Raw genomic sequence first — 22,890 nt, forward strand, 5'->3', positions numbered from 1 at the left:
CTTTTGTTTACATTGCAGCTGTCAGCGGGGAATACTGCTGACAGCTGATGCGTCATCAGTTGTTAAGGACGTGGTGGTCCTGCTCCTTTACAAACCATTATTGACCGGAGAAGAGGGGAGGAGCAGGAGGAGGGAACAAGAAAAAAAACTGCTGGATTTGCATTGGTGTGAACACAGGACTGCGATTTCAATCCAGTCCCATTGAAGTCTATGGAGATTAAATTTGCAGTGCTCCCCGCTAAACTCGCACAGGACCCTTTTTAACTGGATCAGATTCGCACAGCCTTCATTGAAAACAATGTTTTTTTAGATGACATGCAAATCTACCATCTTCGGATCGCATCTGATCTGCATAGAATTAGCATCAGTGTGAACCAAGACTTATGGTTGATAGGCATAGGTAAATCGGCGAGTACTTACTCATGCTCTTAAAAAACTGGTGTGGTGCATCCCTATTTACTGGAACCAAAAAAAAAAAAAAAAGAAGAAGAGCGATCAATGTTACCCGAACAGTAAAAGGGCAATATGTTATTGAATAGAAAATCACTTTTTTTTTAATTATATTAAGTGCAATAAGCAATAGACATGTAAAGCTTTTGCAAATGTGGCCAATCCTAAAGTATAAATGCCATATAACTAAATTACAACTATGAGAAAATGCAGACATAACACGTTCTGTTTTCTAAAGAGAAATCCTGATTTCCAACAATATTGCCTACAGCCTTCTGGTACTCCCTGATGTGCTCAAAAAAACAAAACAAAAAAGGCTACCGAAATCATTCGGATCGATGCAGAGCAAGTCTCTGGTCTCTAATCAGCACCCTCTAGAAGTGACCAGAAAAAGACTGTTTACAGCAAAGATGGCTGAGAGAACAGGACAAGGCCAGGCTGCTGGAGGTATTATTTAATGGACACATCACATTGGTATTTTTCATAGCCTGCTGAGAGAAGCAGTGAAAGTATAGTTATGCTTTAATCCATCTCTGAAATAAAGTTCACCTCCTTCCCACCCTTCTCTAATAGCGAGAATGCAAAGAATAAATTCATAAAATCAAAAAAAATTTTTTTTTTATCTAAATGCCCTTTTTACTTTATTTTAAAGCTGCAGTCATGTGATGCTCCAATCCCAAGCCTTCTCTCCTCTGTTACTTTCTGCTGGGTCCATTGTCTGGTGTCCAAGTCACTATTATGCATGACATGAACACTTCCTATTGCCTGTCCAGCAGGGAGGTTCTCCCAGAATCCAGAAGAGAAGTGATGGCAACAAAGGGGACCAACAATCTCAGGTTCATCCACAGCACTGGTTTCGCAAGTTTTTCCCTCACACCTGGAAACGTCAGCAACGGGTACTTAGTTGAGGTAAGTAAATAAGAAAACCTTGCATCATGGGTTAGAGATGGGTGGGGGTTTGTGACTGGACGAGGGGCATATTTTGCCCAGAGTATGGCTCTAATTCCATAACAAATATGTCCGATTGCCCACTGTTCTGCTCGCTGTTGTACTGGGATCACCCATTTTGGAGATACGATTTACTTGTGTCATAAAAACTCTTTAACCACTTGCTTACTGGGCACTTAAACCCCCCTCCTGCCCAGGCCAATTTTCAGCTTTCAGCACTGATGCACTTTGAATGACAATTGCGCGGGCATACAACACTGTACCCAAATGAAATTTTTATCATTTTTTTCCCACAAATAGAGCTTTCTTTTGGTGGTATTTAATTACAGCTGGGAGTTTTATTTTTTGCTAAACAAACAAAAAAAGATGCAAAATAAAACAAAAATAAAAAATCATGTTTAATAGTTTGTTATAAAATTTTGCAAACCGGTCATTTTTCTCCTTCATTGAAGTGCGCTGATGAGGCGGCACTGATAGGCTGCACTGGTGGGCACTGATAGGCACAGATAAGGTGGCACCAATAGGCACAGATAAGGTGGCACCGATGGGCACAGATAAGGTGGCACCGATGGGCACAGATAAGGTAGCACCGATGGGCACAGATAAGGCGGCACAGATAAGGTGGCACGGATGGGTGGCACTGATAAGTGGCACTGATAGGTGGCTCTGATAGGGGGCACTGCTGGGCACTGATGGGCGGCACTGATGGGCACTGGTAGATGACACTGATGGGCACGGATATGTGGCACTGGGGTGCAGCACCGTTGTTGAGGCAGATTGCGGGCACTGATGGGGGGCACTTATTTATTGATGAGGTGGCACTGGCAGGTGGGCACTGGCAGGGCTGGCCGTGATCGGGACTAATGTCCCGATCACGGCCGCCAGTGATCGGCTCTTTTTTAATAGCCGATTACCGGCTCCGTTGTATCACATGATCAGCTGTCATTGGCTGACAGTTGATCATGTGGTAAGGGGTCGGGATCGACCCCTTGCTCGGATCCGTGATCAGGCGACTCGCCGATCACAGAGCACGCCCGCGCGCGCCCCTCCGGGGGCGCGCAGGCCGCTCGTGCACGGGACGACGTCAATAGACGTCGACCCGGCAAAGGAGGTCCGCGCTGTAGTGTCATTGGGCTATAGCGCGGATCTCAACTGGTTAAAGGAAGTCCCTGTACTTTCCCTGACAATTCCTTCCTCTGACTTTCACTCCAGACTTTCACACCATCTTTGTTCAGAAATCAATCACATAGGGTCTCCATGGACAGAGTCATAAACATGTAACTGCTGTGTGGTCTAGCTTTTGGCTGTGTTCAAGTGTAACTAAAAGCAAAAAACTTTAGTTACACCTGAACATAGTTTTTATTGCTGTCCTTGCCCTCATTCGGGAGATTTACTCCCGTTTACCTATTGCTCCTGTTTACCATGATCATTGAAAGTGAAAGTAAAGGAAAATCTCAAATTTTGGATTGTCCCCAGAAAAGCAATAGCGGTAAAATCTTCCAATGGGGGCTCTAGTGACCTAGGGGTCCTTAAGAAATTCCCTTAATTTGCAGCGTTTTTTTTTCTCACTTCCCGTTTGACTATGGGACAAGAAGTGAAGGGAAATCTCTCAAATGGGACATAGATGGCAAAAAAAAAAAAATCTGGCGTGGGTTATAACCCTGCCTTACTCTAATCCAACGTGCCCCCCCCCCCCCCCCCCATGTTGGATTAGAGTAAGGTAGGGTTATAACCCACGCCAGATTTTTTTTTTACATCTATGGGGGGAGGGAGAGTTTTGTCTATAGTTCTACTGTCACATGCATCTTACTAATCAGCCCCTGCTGCTGCTTTTAACGATCTACATTTCCTACAAGGTTACAATGTTGCAGTCTGAACATAGGGAGACAGGAGACTGGGAAAATGCATCCTCTGGCCTGCAGCAGACCCATGACATTTGTTGCTGTACATAATGAGCTGTGAATATATTCATGCTCACCTTTAATGTTACTGAAAGGTATGTTAAATTTTTGCAATTATTAAAAGGATAAGTATAGCCAAAGCTATTTTGGCTATACAGTACTTCTATGACTCACAGGAATGCAGGTAGTTCTGAAGCCTACCGTCAGCTGATGTCACAGAGCCAGTCAAGGCTCTGAAAAGATCCCGACCATATTATCAGGATCCACTCGGATGCCTGATCAGCAGCTGACTCAGCCTCTCAGCTGAGAGCTGAATCCATCTACATCCGCATACTTGGATGGTCAGAACCAGACCATCACTGCTCTTAACCCGAAGCGGATTTAGACCTGAGTGATCAGCGGCCATGCGATCGTTCAGTTCTTGGGCTTAGAGCTAATGGGGGAGAGGAGGTGGCCCCTCCACATCCCAATGGTCCAGTGAGCGCTGTAGGGGAGAGGGGACACCAAAGAGCCAGAGATTGATGGCTATCTGCTCAGAGCAGAGGGGGAGAAATGAGCGATCAGCAGTCTTTGATCACTCAGTTCAGAGCCAGCGGGGAACAGATATAGCATATAGATGCTAGACAGATGCTGCATCCACCTATGTGAGTATAATCCAAATCTCATACTTCTCTTTGTCAAAAAAAAAAAAAAAAAATCATTCATAATGTAGTGGAAAATGTCCTTAATTGAAGGTGGAAAGGCACAATATACAATTCCAGTAAAAAAAAAAAATAAAATAAAAAAAAAAGCATAACTGGGCCATTCTATGTATCTTCCTATGATGTCATCAGAGAAACACAGATGCTGCCACTGTTGACATTTCCTTCTGAACAGCCAGTCGCATGGCTGTCATGTTGACTCGCATGGCTTGAACACTAAGCGACAAAAATGGAACAAGCATGCAGACAAGGACTTTTGACTTTTCTCCAGCTTTAGAGTCCCTCACCTTTATGGCCAGAAAACTAGACTAGACAGCTCCCGTATTTCTCACGACGGGTTTATTTTAAGGTTATATTAAAACTGGACTTTAAGTTGTTCAATACTGATGAAACGGATTCTTGTAATAAATGATTGCTCACTTAAAAAGAAAATATTCATTGCACAGGTACAGAAATCTAATACTAACTTCAGTTAAATGTGTTAAAATTATGACATTTATGGCGACGAAATTGCTCTAACGAGTTGTGTGTGCGCCAGTGGTGAAATAGTTAACAGGGAACCACAGCAAGCTCCAGTGTGCGGTGCCCGTGAACGAGCGATGGCCTACTAAATTTGGCACAGCTTAAGGCACCAGTGCATGGATGAATCTGCTCTTCAGTAAACGCCACACTCTTGAGTACTGTAAGTGTCAATTAATTCCGCGTTTAAATCCACGGCACGCCGATAGGGATCAGTTTACTCAGATCCTCCCATTATACAGCAGCTTGGAAAGAAGTGACCTGCAAGAGTTAAGTGTGCAAGCTGCACATCAGTGCATTGACACAAACAATGCTATGCAGGCCAGTTCCTAGCCTATTATTATGTGTAGTAGTCGGAGGAGGAAATTCACCAAAAACGACAAAAGCCACTTCCCTCTTCACATACGATTACACAGCTCGCCCGTACTCCAAGCACTCTGCATTTCCAAGTAACAATAAAAATAAAAGGCCACATGGAAGCGGTCCACAGGGAGAGACCATGAAAAGGAAGCAAACAAGAAGATTTTTCATGGAGATCAACAAACAAAAATGAGAGCCACTTACAGAGAGAGAGGAAGGAAGAGGCTGCCAACTTAATCTGATTGTGCGACGGCTGTAAACATGTTGTAGTTTTGCAAGCCAGAGTGCCGAGCATTAACACAGCTGCCGTCAAACAAGCTCCCTGTGCATGATTAAAGATTCTGATTGCTTTGCAGCACAGCCAACACTGACCTGTTCCTGGGGGGAAGACGTAGCAACACTGCTCGTGCGTATCAACTGTGCTGGCGACAGGCACTTGTTAAAACAGCAAGTTTCAGGTCTTACCAGTCGGGTACCAGAAGTTCAGAGAAATGGACACATGCCAAGGACAACATGAGCACAGGGGGGGGGAAAAAATCTGCAGCTTTCTCCACCCACAGGGCTGTTGTGTTTATTGCTGCTAAATAACTGGATCTTCATGTTATTTGCTGATAACTACTACAGCCTCTATGTCAGAGGTCCAAAGCTCCGATCTAAAGAAAGACATTATAGAATATATACATTATATAATACATATCAAGGAACACGAACGTTTGCGTTTCTCACTTACTAATTCATGGCTTAGAAAGTGAAAGAAAAAGTGAGCATTAAAGTGGTTGTAAACCCTTACAAACCACTTTGACCTACAGGTAAGCCTAGATTAAGGCTTACCTGTAGGTCCAAGCAATATCTCCTAAGCCTATATGGTTTAGGAGATATTTGCCCGAAAAACGGGCACCGCTGTCTACGGCGCATGCGCCGTAGACAGCGGCGTGAAGGCGCACTGAGCGCGGCATTTCCAAGAATGGAGCTGCCGCGCGTGTCGACTCCCGTGCGCATGCGCGGGAGTGACGTCATCGCGGCTTCGCCGAATGACAGCGGCGGAGCTGCGAGACGCCACCAGCAAGATGGATGCGGCGGACTACAGGGGACAGCGGCGACTTCGCTGGCTCCTGTGTCAGTTAAGTGACACATAATGGGCTACTATGCGATGCATAGTAGTCCATTATGCTTTGCCTTTGCAGGGAATGAAAGAGGGTTTACTTCCTCTTTAATAGACAGGCACCTCCTTAACACTCGTCCTTGTATAAGAATACTAAACATTTATGATCCCCTCAGGAATAGTATATTACTTTGTAAACTGTTGGTGCTCAATAATAAAAAGAACAGAAATTTGCATGGTACATTCACTGTATTTATTCCAAGGATTATGCATGAATTTAAAGCGGAGCTCCATCCAAAAAGGGGAAGATACGCTTATCTGCCTCCTCCTCCCCTCCGCTGCCACATTTGGAACCTTTTGGGAGGGGGAGCGGGCACCTGGTTTTGACAGGTACCCGCTCCCACTTCGGGCAAAATGCAGCGCGATTCGCACATGCTCAGTGGGAAACCGGCTGTGACACCACAAGGCTTCAATACTGGATTCCCTTAGCCAAGATGGCAGCGCCAGCACCTGAGAGTTGATTCAAGACTCGGCTCTCGTGAGGACACCACTGGATGCCTGGACAGGTAAGTCAGCAGCTACAGTATTTGTAGCACTTTTTGGAGGGGGCGAACTTCTTTACTTATTGCTAATCAAAGTAGAACTACAGACAACATTTTGGATGGAGTAAGGGGGAATTATAACCCCTGTTTGGTTTTTGTCTCATTGGGAAGCCTTCCCTTCATGCCCCATATCTAAAAAAGGAAATCCCTCCAAAATCAGGGAGGCCCTGGTTGTCACCAGGAGAACTGGCTTCCTCCCTATTTCTGTTCTGGTGACCACTCAAAATTTGGGATTTTTTTTACTTTCACTTTCAGTGATAATGGTAAAACAGGAAAAAATTCCTCTCCACTCAATCCAAAACGTAAAAAAAAAAAGTTTTTGCTTTAGTTATCCACTTGACGACCAAAGGGTCATAGCTGCAGGCATCATCCTGCTATCATTTTTTTGGAGACAATGGTCTACTTTCTTGCAAAAGCAATCCAAGCAGCCAATTACCTGTTGGATTACCCTTACAAAAAGTGGGAAGGAACATCACCCTCCTCCCTGCCACCGCCTTCACAGCTTTCTCAGGCTCTCCTGTTCCACTGGGAGACCATAGAGGCAATCTGAGACCAGAACGGCTCTGATCACCTCTATGGTATAGGAAACTGGCAGCCATGAGTAATCATCCTTTCCAGTTTTCCCCGATGTAAACAGCATCATTTTTCAATAGGGAAAGTATCTGCTCAAACCGTTTTTGGTGTGATCAGATGATTTTAAGGGCAGAGGAGAGATCTGGGGTCTAAAAGACCCCAGATCTCCCCATAAAGAGAGTACCTGTCTCTGCCTATTGCAATCATAGGGGATATTTATATTTCTTGTCATAATAACAGTGATTCAAACAAGCAAGCAGCATCTTTGAGGCGCTGCCAGCGATTCTATGCACCGTAAGAACAATCATAGCAGCAGTTCAGCCACTTGATCGTTCTTACAGGTGCCCCATCCCTCCATGCTCACGCTGCAAAGCGAGCGCATATGTAAGTGTAAGCAAATGTAAACCATGTTCAAACCACGTTAGGTATCGCCGCAATTGCTAGAGCAAAAATTATAGCACTAGACCTCCTGTGTAACTCTAAACAGGTAACTGTTCGGCTCCATGCACACTGGATGTTAAAACAACATTATAAAAACAGCAGTAGCTTTTCAGCGAGGTTTAACGTTTCTGCAATAACGTTTATTAGTGGTTTTCCACGTTAGAATTATTTATTTCTTCATTTTCAATGGATCGAAAATGTTAAATGCTGGTGAGCCACGTTTTTGAGCGTTTATCAACGTTAATCAGCGTTTAACGTTTTAAAGTGTTTTTTTATGGTTAGAAAAACAGCTCCTGAACGAATTTTAGGGCATTCAGACAACAGCCCATAAACTCCACTGCTGATAAACGTCCAAAAACGTTGATGTGTGCATGGACACATAGGATAACATAGAGGGGAGTTTATGGGCTGTTAAAAATAACTCCCAAACTCCCAAAAAGGGCCACTCATGTGCCCTGCCTATGGAGATTTTGTTGCAGTCTGTTGCCATTCCATGTGTGTCCGTCCAATCCTGTGGGTGATCTGTCTATCAAAGTGCCCGAACAAGGGGGAGGGGCTGTATGTGACGGTGCGCGGCCGGGAACACACAGCTATTGAAATCCAAGCTGTGAGGTTCCCGCGGCTGTGATCAAACAGGCGGCGGAGGTGGTTCTCCTGCACTATAGGACACCCCCATGATGGGCAGGACCAGGGGCGGGGACGGAGCCCCGTCCCCCACCCAGGCCACGCCCCATTTTCGGCCGATACGTTTAGACGGCTGAAATTTTGGTGCATCCCTAAATGTTACAATGAGTAAATTGATACCCAACATGTCACCAAAATTGCGCCCGCTCCTGGCATGGTGTCAAACTTTTTAAAAAATTCTACAGGTTGCATGTTTTGAATTACAGAGGAGGTCTAGAGCTGGTATTATTGCTCTAGCTCTACCGATCAAGACGATACCTCACGTGTGGTCTGACCACCTTTTTCATATGCGGGCGCTACTCATGTATGCATTCACTTCTGCGCGTGAGCTCGTCGGGACAGATCGCTTTAAAAAAAGTCAAAAAGTCCTCAGATCTCATATTTGGGCTTAAATTAAAAAAAATAAAAAAAATAAATTGTCATTTGAAAAAAAGACAACAGAAAAATGTTCCTTTAAGAGTTATGGGAGGAATGACATTTTGACGTTGCTTCCGCCCTTCTATGGTATGGAGACGGGTGGGGGCTATCTCTTCAAAGTGCCTACGTATATGTACAGGAGCCGGGTATATTATTCATTTACATCTATATTTGTAAACATAGGGCTTTAATAAACAGCATAATCTGACACATTTATTTTGATTACATTTTAATTAGGAAGATCTAGGAAAACTTAAAAAAAAAAATTCACTTACTAGAAAATGTAGTCAAAGCTCTCGAACTAAAAGCAATTTACAGAAGTGCACAATTTATGTTAAAGCAGATTCTATATTCGATGTTACATTGTTGCACACAAAGCAAAATATTTTATTATTAAATTGTTACAGTAATATTAGGACAGGACAAAGTTTTACAGGTTTGCAGTTGCAAATGTGCACTTGTCGGAACCAATAGCCTTGTCATTTGGACAGATCAGGGTCTACATGGTTTTCACATGATTCACACAACTTTCATCCAAGATTCACACTCTTTTTTGACTGAAATCAATAAAAAATAAATAATCTGTGAAGTTGGGGTAAAATCTGTGTGAATCACATCTTAAAACCCTTTATAAAAAAAGATTCCCATAATTTCAGCTGAAGGAAAGGTGCCCCCGATTGGCCATCTCAACCTAAAGGTCAGTCTACAAGCCCTTGATGTGTGGGTCACATGATCCAAAATCCTATGTTTTTCGTCATGTGACTGACCTCATAAGCGATTGAAACCGTGTGTTCTGCAGCTCCAACGAGCATTTCTATGTTAACGATAGTTTTAAGGGGATAATGTTATCTGTATTTTTACTTCAAAAAAAGATATGGCCTTACTTTTGACTCAGAATTAGCCAACAGCTGGTTAAAGCCCACTATCCACTGATATCACAGAGCTGCTACAGGCTCTGGAAGGATCCCGACCATATTGTCAGGATCCCCTCGGATCCCTGATCAGCAGCTAACTCTTGGCGCTTGACTGAGAGCTGAAGCCAACTACGTCCACCCCTCCAGTGAAAGGTGGATGGTCAGAATAGAGTGGTCATGTGATCACTCAGTTCTTGGGCTTAGAGCTGGCGGGGAACAGATGGTGAATATATACTTTTGTTAAATCTATACTTCTCCTTTCATGTCTGTGTTTTAAAATCCTATACAGACGTTATGGCAGGAATCAAAAAATTCCAGTATAAACTACCAGAGAAGCAAGAAAAACATCAATTTTGACTTCATGTTATTCCAGTATGTTAACATAAATATTGCGCTTCTGTAAATTGCTTTTAGTTCGAGAGCTTTGACTACATTTTCTAGTAAGTGAAATTTTTTAAAGTTTTCCTAGATCTTCCTAATTAAAATGTAATCAAAATAAATGCATCAGTTTACGCTGTTTATTAAAGCCCTATGTTGTTTTTTTTGGGGGGGGGGGGGGACAGTTCCATGAATAAAAAAACACTAGTTAGCCCAATTTTTGGCATAATGTGAAAGATGATGTTACGTCGAGTAAATAGATAACCAACATGTCACCCTTTAAAATTGCGCACACTTGTGGAATGGTGCCAATCTTCGGTACTTAAAAATCTTCATAGGCGATGCTTGAAAAAAAATTTTTTTTATTTTTTTTTTACAGGTTACATGTTTAGAGTTAAGGAAGAGGTCTTGTGCTAGAATCGTTGCTTTTGCTGTAATGCACGAGACAATACCTCACGTGTGTGATTTGAAATTCGTTTACATCTGTGGGCACGACTTACGTTTGTGTTAGATTCTGTGTACAAGCACGCGGGGATGGGGGGCGCATTACTTTTTTTTTATTTTTTTTATTTTTTTACACTTTCTTTTAAAAAAGATTTTTTTTTGATCACTTTTATTCCTATTACAAGGAATGTAAACATGCCTTGTAATAGGAATAGTGCATGACAGGTCCTCTTTATGAAGAGATGCAGGGTCAATAAGACCCCACATCTCTCCTCTAGGCTGTAAAGATTGAGATCAAAAAGAAAAAACTCTCTCAGCCTTTCCAGCCACGTCCTCGGCTTTGTTAACTTCCACCGGCCCGGACGCAACGTCATATTGTTATGCCTGGGCCTCCTAGGGTCATAGAGCTGACTGGGGACCATCTAGTCACCAGAAATCTCTATGGCAAACTTCCAGCGGAGACAGATTAATTCTCCAGCGCATCGATCGTACGGTTGAGTCGGGTGAAGCACCGGAGGGGAAGGGGGGGTGTCCCCTCCCTCCACCTGTAAGAAAGAAGCGGCTGAACTGCCACTATGATTTTTCTTTCAGTGCACAGAATCAGTGGTGGAAGAAAATAATATCTGAATGATGCCTGTAGCTGCAGGCATTATCCAGATATCACCAAAGTCCACGACGTCATATGACGTACCTTGGGTAGGAAGTGGTTAATACTGATTGTTGAAAGTTAAAAACAGATTAACAAAAGAAAGAAAAGAAAGCTAAAAAAAAAAAAAAAATCACATCTAGACAGTAAAATCTATCCAGCAAGGTGTTACCGCACAGTAAACGCATTTGCACAATGCTGATATGAAACCATAAACAGGACTATTTACACTGACGAGCCATAACTCTATGACTGACAGGTCAGTGAATAACCTTGATGATCTTGTTACAAAGCCATTTGAAAGTAAGTGGGATAGATTAGGCAAGAAGTAAACATGTTGTCCCTGAAGTTGGAGTGTTGAAAGCGGGAAAAAATGGACACTGCTGTTTGTGGTGTATGGGGCTGCATAGCCGCAGATTAGTCAGGATCCCATGCTGAGCCACAGCCAAACACACCTACAATGGGTATGTGACCATCAGAAACGCACCATGGAGCATTAGAAGAGGATGGCCTGGTATGACATGTACCTAAACACTAGAGCTGCACAATCCTGGGAAAAATGAGAATCACAATTCTTTTGCTTGGAATAAAGATCACGATTCTCAAAACATTTTTTTTTTATTTATCTGTGAAGGTAGATGTCAAGTCACTGTGTTTTTTGTACATAATTGTTTTACCATATGTCACATTATAGGATGGTTTATGCCTTCAAGCACTTTAGCCTAATCAGTGGAGTTTAGCATCTGCTGACTGTTGCACTTTACACCTATCCACCGTTATATACAAAGGGCCTGAGCAATCACCCCTTAGCCTAAGGTAGCGCCACCACACCCCATATTCCTTAAAATATGTCATTGCTAAGTTCATATTACCTAAAGCCTGCTTCTGTGAAGTGTCTCCGTCATACTGTGTGCGCACTGCGCAGTCACTGCAGTGTTTCCCGACTCTCCGACTAAGCGACAGCGTGGTTCCGCCCATGCACAGGCATCCACCGCAGCGCATCGCTCTCTGCTTTGATGACAACTGACATCAGTTTCTGTTGCTGACATCAGTTCCGATATCAGCGCCATCAGTGACATGCGTTCCACGCTGGATTCTGATGGCTTCTCCTCCGGTCCAGGCTACATCCCCAAAAAATCAAGTTAATCCAGGCTGGAGATGGGGGGGGGGGGTTCAATCGAGATTGCGATTCTATGTATGATTAATCGTGCAGCTCTACTAAACACTGTTGCTGACCAAGTACACCCATCATGGAAACAGAATTCCCTGATGGCAGTGGCCTCTTTCAGTAGGATAATGCCCTACCACACTGGAAAAATGGTCCAAGAATGGATTGAGGAGCACTACAATGAGTTTGAGGTTTTGACTTCGCCTCCAAATTCTCCAGATCTCAATCCAACACTGGGATGTGCTGGACAAAAAAGTCCAATCCATGAAGTCCCCACCTCGCAACTTACAGGAGTTAACCTCCCTGGCGGTATGATTATTTCAGATTTTAGGTGCGGAATGCGGTACAATTATTTTGCATGGAAATTTGGCATTTTATATTGTAGGTCTGTAATTCTTAGAAATAACTTAAATCTGTCCAAATCAGAGTCTAGTAGATCCCGGGTATGATAAAATTAGAAAAATGAAATCATAAATTATAATATAATAAACTATAAATAATTTTACCAAATAATAATATAGTAATAATAAAAATGATTCAATAATGTAATCAAATCAAAAACACTGAAATTTGCTCAGTTGCAGAATTGTCACTGTCATTACTTTTCAGTATTTGATGACGGATCTCCCCACAAATTACTATCGCTCAATTCTGCGAGTGATTCTAATTTATTATCGCTGTTTTCTAGCTGGTCTAAAACCACTTGTGATGTAAAGGGACAGTTTTGGTTGCTATGGACAATCTCCAGTTTCCAGGCACAAAGAACAGTTTTTATAATATAAAACTACATGCAGGACACTGGGCAGACCACTAGGGACAAAGGGGATGTGAAATATTACATACAGCAATGTAATCTGTAAGATTACATTATTCTGTATGTAATGTGTGTGTTTTACTTTTTGAATTTGGCGCTGTTCTCTGTCTCTGTGCGTCGCAATGCTCGCAGGGAACGGAGCTTGGCTCCGTGATAGATCGAGCGGAGGACGAGCCGCTCGCACAGCAGGCTGGATCCAGGGGATAAGGTAAGTAAACTAATCCTGGATCCAGCGATGCGACCCCGAGTCTGGCTCGGAGTTACTACTAATGGTACTGAATTTTCACCCCGAGCCAGACTCGGGAATATCGCCAGGGGGGTGAAAGGTCCTGCTACTGACAGCTTGGTGCCAGATAGCACAACATACCTTCGGAGGTTTAGTGGTGTCCAAGCCTTGAAAAGGGGGACCCATTTAATATTAGGCTGGTGGACAAAGTTATTACTGGTATATATTTTGTATACAATTCCCATAATCAATATAGAGATCCAAGATATTAGTAAGGACATCTACCAATTATGCTCTGGTGGTTTGTTTAATTTTAAATAACAATACATTAAGGCCCCTTTCACACGGGTTTCCGATCAGGTCTGCCTGTCAGTTTTTCAGGCGGACCTGATCAGACACTCCATTCACTCCTATGGAGCGGTAGATGGCAGTGGTGACATGTCTGCTGACTCCTGCTGCGATCCAATTCTGTCTGTGAAATGCAGATGGATGGGGACCCCATCTTCCATCCGTCTTGGGAATTGGATGAAAACAGACGCCCCGTTTTCATCCGATATCTCCATAGAGGAAAGTGGGACTGACAGGTCTGTCTCTGCACAGTGAGCGGAGATGGACCTGTCACCCGCCTGCTCAGGGGGAATAACTCGATGTCCCATTGAGCAAAGCAGAGTCCACCAGGCACACCGCCCGAGTGAAAGAGCCCTAAAGCAGAACTAAACCTTCATATCTTTTACAGCCAAGGAAGATGCCATCTTAGTCACTGTACCATGGTGCTGCACATGTGATCAATCATGGTACAAGCCGTTTGGTGGCTTGACAGTTCAGTTGAGAGCAAAAGCAACTGTGAAAGTTATTATTCAGGACATGCTTTGAATGTAACTGTGTTCAGTAACAGTTAAATTGATGGGTTTCGTTCCACCAAAACAAACATTTTTTATAAAGTGCATAAAGTAAAGATTGGAATATCAGTTTCCTTGAACTAAAAGCAGCAGGTTCAAACTACAGTAATTATACAATGAAAAAAGTGAAACACACCGTATTATTCCCTGGATCTAAGCCCATTGAGAGAAACTAAATGTATCCTGATTATCATCTCATCCACCCTCCAGCTATATGCACCAGATGACTACCGCACTGTAAAATAATACGCCTCAATGGGATCTCCAATTCAAACACTATACAAAGAGATGAAAAAAATGACAATGTCCATAATACCCTGGGAAGGATGAAGTTAACACATAGGTCTTTCTTTAACAATTTAAATCCAAATAAAAACTTTAATAGCTGAAGCTACAGATGATATCTTCCCACCAGACATCCCAGGTTCTCCATGGCCTACAATTTCAGATATTATCTTGGATCAAGAGACAAATTTTCATATACAGCACACAAACTAGCATTACAAGTGTCTTCAGACATACATTGCATGACTTAAAGAGGAAGTAAACCCTAAATACAGTAATTTTCACTCCACAAGACACCTTTTCCCCCAACAATATGGGGGAAAGAAGTCTGTATGTCTTATGGAGTGAATATACACCAGGCAAAGCCCCCCTCCCCATATTAATACCAGAAGAGAGGCAAGAGAGCGGACAGACATCTTCCAAGAAGCCCCCGCAAGCGTCAGCCGAATGCAGTGCGCTCGGGCTGCCCTGTCTTCTGTCGGCCGGATGTGATGACGTTGGGTTAGGCTGCATTTGTGGGACTGGTAAGGCTGCATTTCATAGGCAATGGTAAATATTTAGTATTGGTTCAGAATATTGGTTCAGAATATTTTTTCCTTGTTTTCCTCCTCTAAAACCTAGGTGCGTCTTATGGTCTTATGGAGCGAAAAATACAATATGACCGCATTTTCTGGCAAATTTGGCAAAACTCTTCTAGTTCTATTGTTTATTTATGCAAAACCTTTATCCCAAAAGAAAAAAAAAACTGTTTCCCTAACTGCAGTGTGAGCTGGAGTTTGCCTTTAATAAGTTAGTGTATCTAAATCTGCTATTCCATCTTAGAATACAAGCTTTTGTCAGGTGATTTACAACAAAAAGGTGTGGAGTGCTGCTGAAAAAGGGGCAGAGAGCTGCAGTTTGCGTCATGCTCTTTAGGCATTTCCACTGAAGTCGATGGGGACAAAACGCTCAATTCTGCCTGAAAATTTGCTTGTGTACTTTTATTTTCGAGTGACAGGTGTTTTGCTACAAGTGACTGGACACTCAGATTATTATTATTATATTATACACGATTTATATAGCGCCAAAAGTTTACGCAGCGCTTTACAACATAGAGGGGGGACAGCACAATTACAGTACTGTTCAATACAAAAGGTACAGGAGGGCCCTGCTCGTAGAGCTTCCATTCTAAAGGGTTCAGTACAAAAGGTAATAGATGCAGAGAATGATTTGATGGGGTTGTGGGTGTGGGATAGGCTTCCCTGAATATGTTTTCAGGGATCTCCTAAAGGTGGACAGGTTAGGGGCTAATGGGATATACCGGGGCAGGGAATTCCGGGGGATGGGAGAGGCACTGGAGAAGTCCCGCATGAGAGGAGGTAACAAGGGAGCTGGAGAGCAGGAGGTCCTGGGAGGAGCGGAGGAGACGATTTGGGCGATATCTGCAGATGAGGTTGGTGATGTAGATGGGGGCGATGTTGCTTTGAGGTCGACCGATATATCGGCCGATATTTGGCATTTTTTAATTAAATCGGCATCGGCCGATTGTGCCGTTAAAAAAGCCGATGACATGTTCAGCGGGACTTGTAAAAGACTTCTGTAATAGAAGTCAATGTAAGTTGCCTGAAGACATCAGTGAAGGACTTTCCTCCTCTCTGGGCAGGCTGCCAAGAAAAGATCAAAGTGATACAATGTTTCTTCTTCAATAGACTGAACTCCCTGTGTAGAAGTTCTCAGTTTAACCATTTAAAGACTAAATCTTTTCTGACACTTGTTGCTTACAAGTAAAAATCCTGTATTTTCTGCTAGAAAATCACTCAGAACAGAAGCCCCAACAATGATATATATTTTTTTAGCAGAGACCCTAGGGAATAAAATAGCGGTTGTTGCAATATTTTATGTGACGCGGTATTTGCGCAGAGGTCTTTCAAACGCAATTATTTTGGAAAAAATACACAGATTAATAAAAAATAAAAATAAAAAACAGTAAAGTTAGCCCTTTTTTTTTTTCCTCCAAAAGTTTTGAGTACCTGTTTTTGTGTATTTAATATATAGGTTTTTTTTTTAATCTAAATTATATATACAAGTGAACTGATTGGAGGTTTGTTTTGTTTAATAAATGTGTAAGAAATTTTCTGCATCACTTATTAAGGCTGCTTTCACACTGGAGCGGGCAGTCGTTGACGGTAAAACACTGCTAGTTTTAGCAGCGATTTAAAGTCATTTTAGCCCCGCTATTCGGCTGCTAGCGGGGCAGTGACGCACTGCTGCAAAATCGTATTGCATGCGCTTCAGCAGTGGTGCCCATTCATTTCAATGGGCAGGAGTGGTGGAGGAGCGGTTTACACCGCTCCAAAGATGCTGCTTGCAGGATTTTTTTTTTATTTTTATTTTTTTTTTTAATGTCCTGCCAGCGCATCTCCTCAGTGTGAAAGCACTCGGGCTTTCACACAGACTGCAGGGGAGCCATTTTGAAGGCAATTTACAGGCACTATTTTTAGCCCAAAATCACCTGAAAAACGTCCCAGTGTGAAAGGTGTCCAACTTAAATTCTATGAGATGAAGGGAAAAAAATAACTAAAAATCAGCCTAACATATCGGCCCAAAAAAATCGGCATCATATATCGGCCGGCGTGATTTCTAAATATCGGCATCGGCCAGAGAAAAACCCATATCGGTCGACCTCTAATGTTGCTGATGGCCTTGTATGTTGTAGTTAGCATTTTGAATTTTATACAGTGGGGTAGGGGAAGCCAGTGAAGGGATTGGCAGAGAGGGGTAGCAGTCACAGATTAATTAGTAAGGTGTATTAGTCTAGCAGCAGCATTCATAATAGACTGCAGGGGGGATAGCCCGTGTAAGGGTAGGCCAATAAGGAGAGAGTTGCAGTAGTCAAGGCGGGAAATAATCAAGTTGCTTTGTGGTGTCATTAGACAGGAAGGGTTGGATTCTGGAGATATTGCGGTGGTGAAGGTGGCAGGATTTAGCCAGTGATTGGATGTGGGGACTGAAGGAGAAGTCAGAGTCAAGGATTACACCCAGCACCCTGGTGTTGGGTGTAATGGTCACATCATATGGGGGGGCGGTAAGGAGGAAATATTACAAGCTCAGTGATGCTCAAGATGTGAATAAAGGCTATTGAATACAATAGGGTTTTGTTTGTTGAGCGTTTGAGATTGGAGCTATAAACCGCTTAGGTGTAAACAAGGCCTAACGCTCCCCTCCCCCCAAACTAAAAATGTTGCTGTCTGCTGAGCCCCTGTTCTTATATCTAATGATTGGTAAGCTGCAATAGATCACATTTTTGGTTTTGGGTTTAATATCGCTTTAACTGTTCTAAAATTAGCAAGGTCACTTTTTTTTTTTTTTTACACATGAGATTTTTGATTGTGAGGACAGCAGGAAGCTTGCCGTGGTGGTTTGAAAATAGCTCATCTGCATCACAACCAGGAGCTATCTGACCACTAGATTACTGATAAGATGTATAGACGTAAATACCAAGCACCATACTATCCAGACCACCTCTCAAGCCTCACAGGTCCTTGAGGGCTCCTTCACACTTTTTGGTCCATTTCCGCACTGTATAAACAGAGGTCATCGCTGCAGCACAGAAACAAACTGTTTTCTATGTGACCCATTCACACCACAACACTGGAGTGATGTGCGGTGCAGAAAAATGTAGCCTGTCTGCACTGCTCTAGATATCACTGCTCTGCTAAGACATGAATGGGACACTTTAAATGAAGTTGAGGAAATGCCTAGCCTTAAGCCCGGTACACACGATCAGAAAATTGGACAGAAAATACCGCTTTTGAAGCAATCATACGATAATCGGGCCGTTGGTAGAGAGCTTTCGAGAGCTGATCATGACAGTTCATTCCGATATTATTCTATAGGACATGCACGAAAAAAAAAAATTCCTGCAATGCCAGATCGTACTATTTTCGTTTAATCAGTACAGCTATCGTTCAAAAATGCAATACAAATGCATTACAACACGACATCACTTCCAAATCAATTTTCTGTTGTACAGGAATTTTTGTGACTTTCATAAACTCATCAGATTCGATATGAGATTAGCATGCAAAAAAAAAAAAAAAAAAAAACAGACGATCATTTGTCCAATAATCTCATCGAGTGTACCGGGCATTAACCTTATGTACGGTCCAATTCCTCATACACACAATGAGATTATTGGACAAATGATCATCCGTTTTTTTGTTGCATGCTAGTCTCATATCAAAAATAAAGGTTACTAAAGTTCCGAAAATTCTCCTACGACAGAATACAACTTCGGAAGTGATGTAATGTGTTGTGTATTGTAGTCTTTCCTTTCGGAGCATGCGTGTTCTTCGTCTTCTGGGTTTTTTCGGACGAATACTGTACTGATTAAACGAAAAGCATACATTCTGGTAACATACGAAAAACCTTTTCCTGCTTGTCCCTTTGGATATTGGTTGCATGAACGGTCGTGATCGGCTCTTGAAAGCGGTGTATGAATGATCAGATTATCGTACGATCGCGATTTTTGTCACCCGATTTTCTGATTGTGTGTACTAGGCATTACTGACATGGGAGTGAATGAGCCGTTTGTTTATACGGCTACAGCCACCTGGAGCTGTGTGCAGGCAGCCTATGTTACTCTATGGGGACGCAGCAGCTGTAAGGACACAGTTGCATTTGACAGGTATGCAGTATATGGGCATATCAGGTGGGGTAAAACTTCACTGGCTGTGCTTTTGTTCTGGGTCAGTGTTTCACTCAGGGATAAGAATGACAAGCCAGAAACGTGCACTTTAATCCCTGGTTCACACTGACAGCAGGAATGAAATTTAGTTGAACTCGCAGGATTTCATTCCCGCATATCAGTCCTGATTTCGCAGGAGATTTCAGAGACATCTGTGTGGGTTGCTGAAATCACCAAAAGTAGTACAGAAACTACTTTTGGGATTTGGTGCGGCACCACAAATGTGGTGTCACACCCATTCGGACTGATGCTGTCAATTGCTGCCATTTGGCATGCAATGTGACATGTCACATCAGATGCCAAATTGCATCAATGTGAACCAGGGCTAAAGAACAAAGTAGCGATGTCAGCTTCCCTATTTCTAATGAACAGAAGGAATGATGCATGCATTCTGATGTGACAAGAAATCAGATCCATGTGACCATTTAGGACTATGAAGGACATGCTAGTAAATTATTACAGTGTCAAGATTAATGCTTAACAGCAGTGAGCATATTCTGTAAGGCTACTTTCACACTGGGGCATTGCAGGCGGTAAAGCGGCGCTATGTTTAGCGACACTTTACCATAGTTTTAGCGGCGCTATTCGGTCGCTAGGGGGGCAGATTTAACCCCTCGCTAGCGGGCTATATGGGATTAAAACCGCCCCCAGCAGCGCTTTGCAGGCGGGTTTGCAGCGCTGTCCCATTGTTTTCTATGGGAAGTGGCGCTTTAGGGGCGGTAAATACACCGCTCCTACAGTGCTCCAAAGATGTGGCTTGCAGGACTTTTTTGACCGTCCTGCAAGCGCACCGCTCCGAGGCCTTTCACACTGGAGAGACAGCAGCGGCTGTTTCAGGGTGCTCTGCAGGCGCTATTTTTAGCCCTGTAGCGCCTGCAAAGCGCCCTAGTGTGAAAGGGGCCTTCTAGTTTTCAATTGTGTACAAATCCTAATATCTTTACAGAAGATCCAGTGATAAGGAAAAGTCACGGCACCTCTGGCCAAATTACTGCTGATGTTCTGTTAATTTTCGAATTGAGAAATAAATGCAAAAATAGGCTTCATATACATAGGTGCATAAGGCCACACAACTTAATTGCATCTGGAAACTAGTTGTTTATGTAACTATGGAAAAATTGCAATGCCCAGAATTCAGCTTTAACCACTTAACGACCGCCCACCGACCCTCAATGTACTGCGGAGGGGCAGCCGCTGTAAGCAAACTGACATACGTGTACATTCACAACTAAGAGCTCTGTTGTTGACATTCAACACAGAGCTTTGTACACAGGGAACGATCTAACAACTACGTACAAAGCCATTCACAATTTCGTCCCCAGCTACATCACTAGCTTAGTCTCTAAATACCAACCTACTCGTTCTCTTCGTTCCTCTCAAGACCTCCTGCTCTCTAGCTACCTCATCACCTCCTCCCATGCTCGCCTCCAGGACTCTTCCAAAGCCTCTCCAATCCTATGGAATGCCCTACCCCAATCTGTCCGCCTTTTCTCCTACTTTATTAGCTTTTAGACGATCCCTGAAAACCCTTCTCTTCAGAGAAGCCTATCCTACCCACACCTAACAACTGTATTTTCATTTTCTCCATTAGCTCATCCCCCACAGTTATTACCTTTTTGTTTCAACTTGACCCTCTCTTTTAGATTGTAAGCTCTAACGAGCAGGGCCCTCTAGTCCCACCTGTATTGATTTGTATTGTAAGTGTACTGTCTGCCCTCATGTGGTAGAGCGCTGCGCGAACTGTTGGCGCTATATAAATCCTGTATTATAATACTAATAATTTAACCCCTTGATCAATCCCAACAGAGCTAAAATGGTTAATGAGCAGTTAAAGTGGGATTAAGTTCACCTTTCGTAACACGTGACGAACAGGGACCGGACCCACCCACCATCTTCTTCCCATCCACCAGCTGTCACAATTTCAAAAAATTGTGGCCAAGCGGGGTTCTGCCTGCCCTCATCACTCATTCAAAGTGTTCTATGAATTGAAAACTACCCCTGTAGCTTCAGCTTGTAATTTTCAATGAACTACCACGGTGCTATGGAGCACTGTGATAGTTCATTCTCTCTTAATGTCAGATTGTATCTCCTTGTCCGTACGTGATGTACGGGCAGACAGATACACTGACAGATCTGCAGGGGACCTGCATGGCACCTGAAATCTGCTAAATGCAGGTGCAATGCTTTAGAAGCTTGAGAAACAAAAAATAATGAATGCACATTTATCTGCAAAAAGATGTGCATTTATTATTTTTTGTTAAAAGGTGAACTTATCCTTTAAATTCCTAATTTTTAAAAATTGCTGAGGGGTATTTTTTTTTTTTCCACAGCCCATCAGTCTCTTCTGTCATAAATACATCCCTCTGCCTGTCAGTTGTCATGTACACTGTGTATGCGCAGCACAAGTTTATAGCACCCAATCTGTGCCAAGGTGATGTGACCCCAGTCACATCAGGGGCGTGATATTATCGCAGCCTGGTCATTCAAGTGGCTGAAGAGACAGAACCTAGATGGAAGACTGGGTGAAGATAGAAGCGGGGTACATGTAAATGATGATAGAGCAGTGCTAGAGGGCTTTGACAGGTAAGCCTGCCGTAATGTGCAAATATGCAGTGCATAATACCACATTATAGCATAACCCACCTGGGAGGCCATATATTAAAGAGGAAGTAAACCCTGATGAGTTTACTTCCTCTTTCATTCCCTGCAAAGGCAAATCATAATGGACTACTATGCATCGGATAGTAGCCCATTATGTGTCACTTACCTGACACAGGAGCCAGCGAAGTCGCCGCTGTCCCCTGTAGTCCGCCGCATCCATCTTGCTGGTGGCGTCTCGCAGCTCCGCCGCTGTCATTCGGCGGAGCCGCGATGACGTCACTCCCGCACGGGAGCCGACACGCGCGGCAGATCCATTGTTGGAAATGCCGCGCTCAGTGCGCCTGCACGTCGCTGTCTACGGCGCATGCGCCGTAGACAGCGGTGCCTGTCTTCAGGCAAATATCTCCTAAACCGTATAGGTTTAGGAGATATTTCTTGGACCTACAGGTAAGCCTTAATCTAGGCTTACCTGTAGGTCAAAGTGGTTTGTAAGGGTTTACAACCACTTTAAAACAATCAGTTTTTTTTCAGCTTTAACCTTTGAAGTGTGGGGAGTGCCACTGCATGGCTACTTTTGGAATCGGGTTTTAAACTACTAAATTATGTACATTGGCTCTAGTTATAACCAAGTTATAGGTTGTCAAAATGTTGTACATCATTTACACTGCAAAAAGGTATACTCAAAATGATAACCTTTATTGGCAAGTGCAATTGATTTTTAAATGTGAACATTTTCAGCATCCTTTGGATCCCTTAATTGAGCATGCTGTAAGAACTGATCCTGCAATATAGGTTATATATAATCCATATTTCAATTACTACTGTGACCATTTTGGAGCTGCACTTTAAAAGCACAAAATAGAAAAAAAATAAATAACCTTTCGCTTGGCTTGAAAAAATAATTTAGATCATGTCTGCACAGATTACTTCAATACCATTCACATTATTAAAGAATGAAATATATTGCTGAGAATAAACAGTTTTCTAAACTGCCATTGGCATTCTGGGTAAAAGTTCAAAAAAACACACGAGTGTCCTTAGCTCACCTTGTGGGTCTCCCCCCATTCAAACCACAGACATATGATCCTTCTTTA

At 43.0% G+C, this 22,890-nt stretch overlaps 1 protein-coding gene across 3 annotated transcripts in view; it reads right to left on the reverse strand.

The window, feature by feature from the left end:
- Nucleotides 1-22,890, reverse strand: part of ATXN7L1 (ataxin 7 like 1) — a 192,581-nt gene that overhangs the window by 91,213 nt on the left and 78,478 nt on the right. Inside the window, exon 1 of one of the 3 annotated variants that reach the window (XM_077472255.1) lies at nt 5,252-5,382. The exons of the other annotated variants lie outside the window; for them this stretch is intronic. The gene's annotated coding sequence lies outside the window, so the exon portion shown is untranslated. Of the gene's footprint in view, nt 1-5,251; nt 5,383-22,890 lie in introns of those variants that run through there. 3 annotated transcript variants of the gene reach the window in all.

The sequence above is a fragment of the Lithobates pipiens genome, unplaced genomic scaffold, assembly GCF_037356315.1.
Source record: "Lithobates pipiens isolate NorthernLeopardFrog02 unplaced genomic scaffold, aLitPip1_a1.2 Scaffold_8, whole genome shotgun sequence".
Taxonomy (NCBI): Eukaryota; Metazoa; Chordata; class Amphibia; order Anura; family Ranidae; genus Lithobates; species Lithobates pipiens.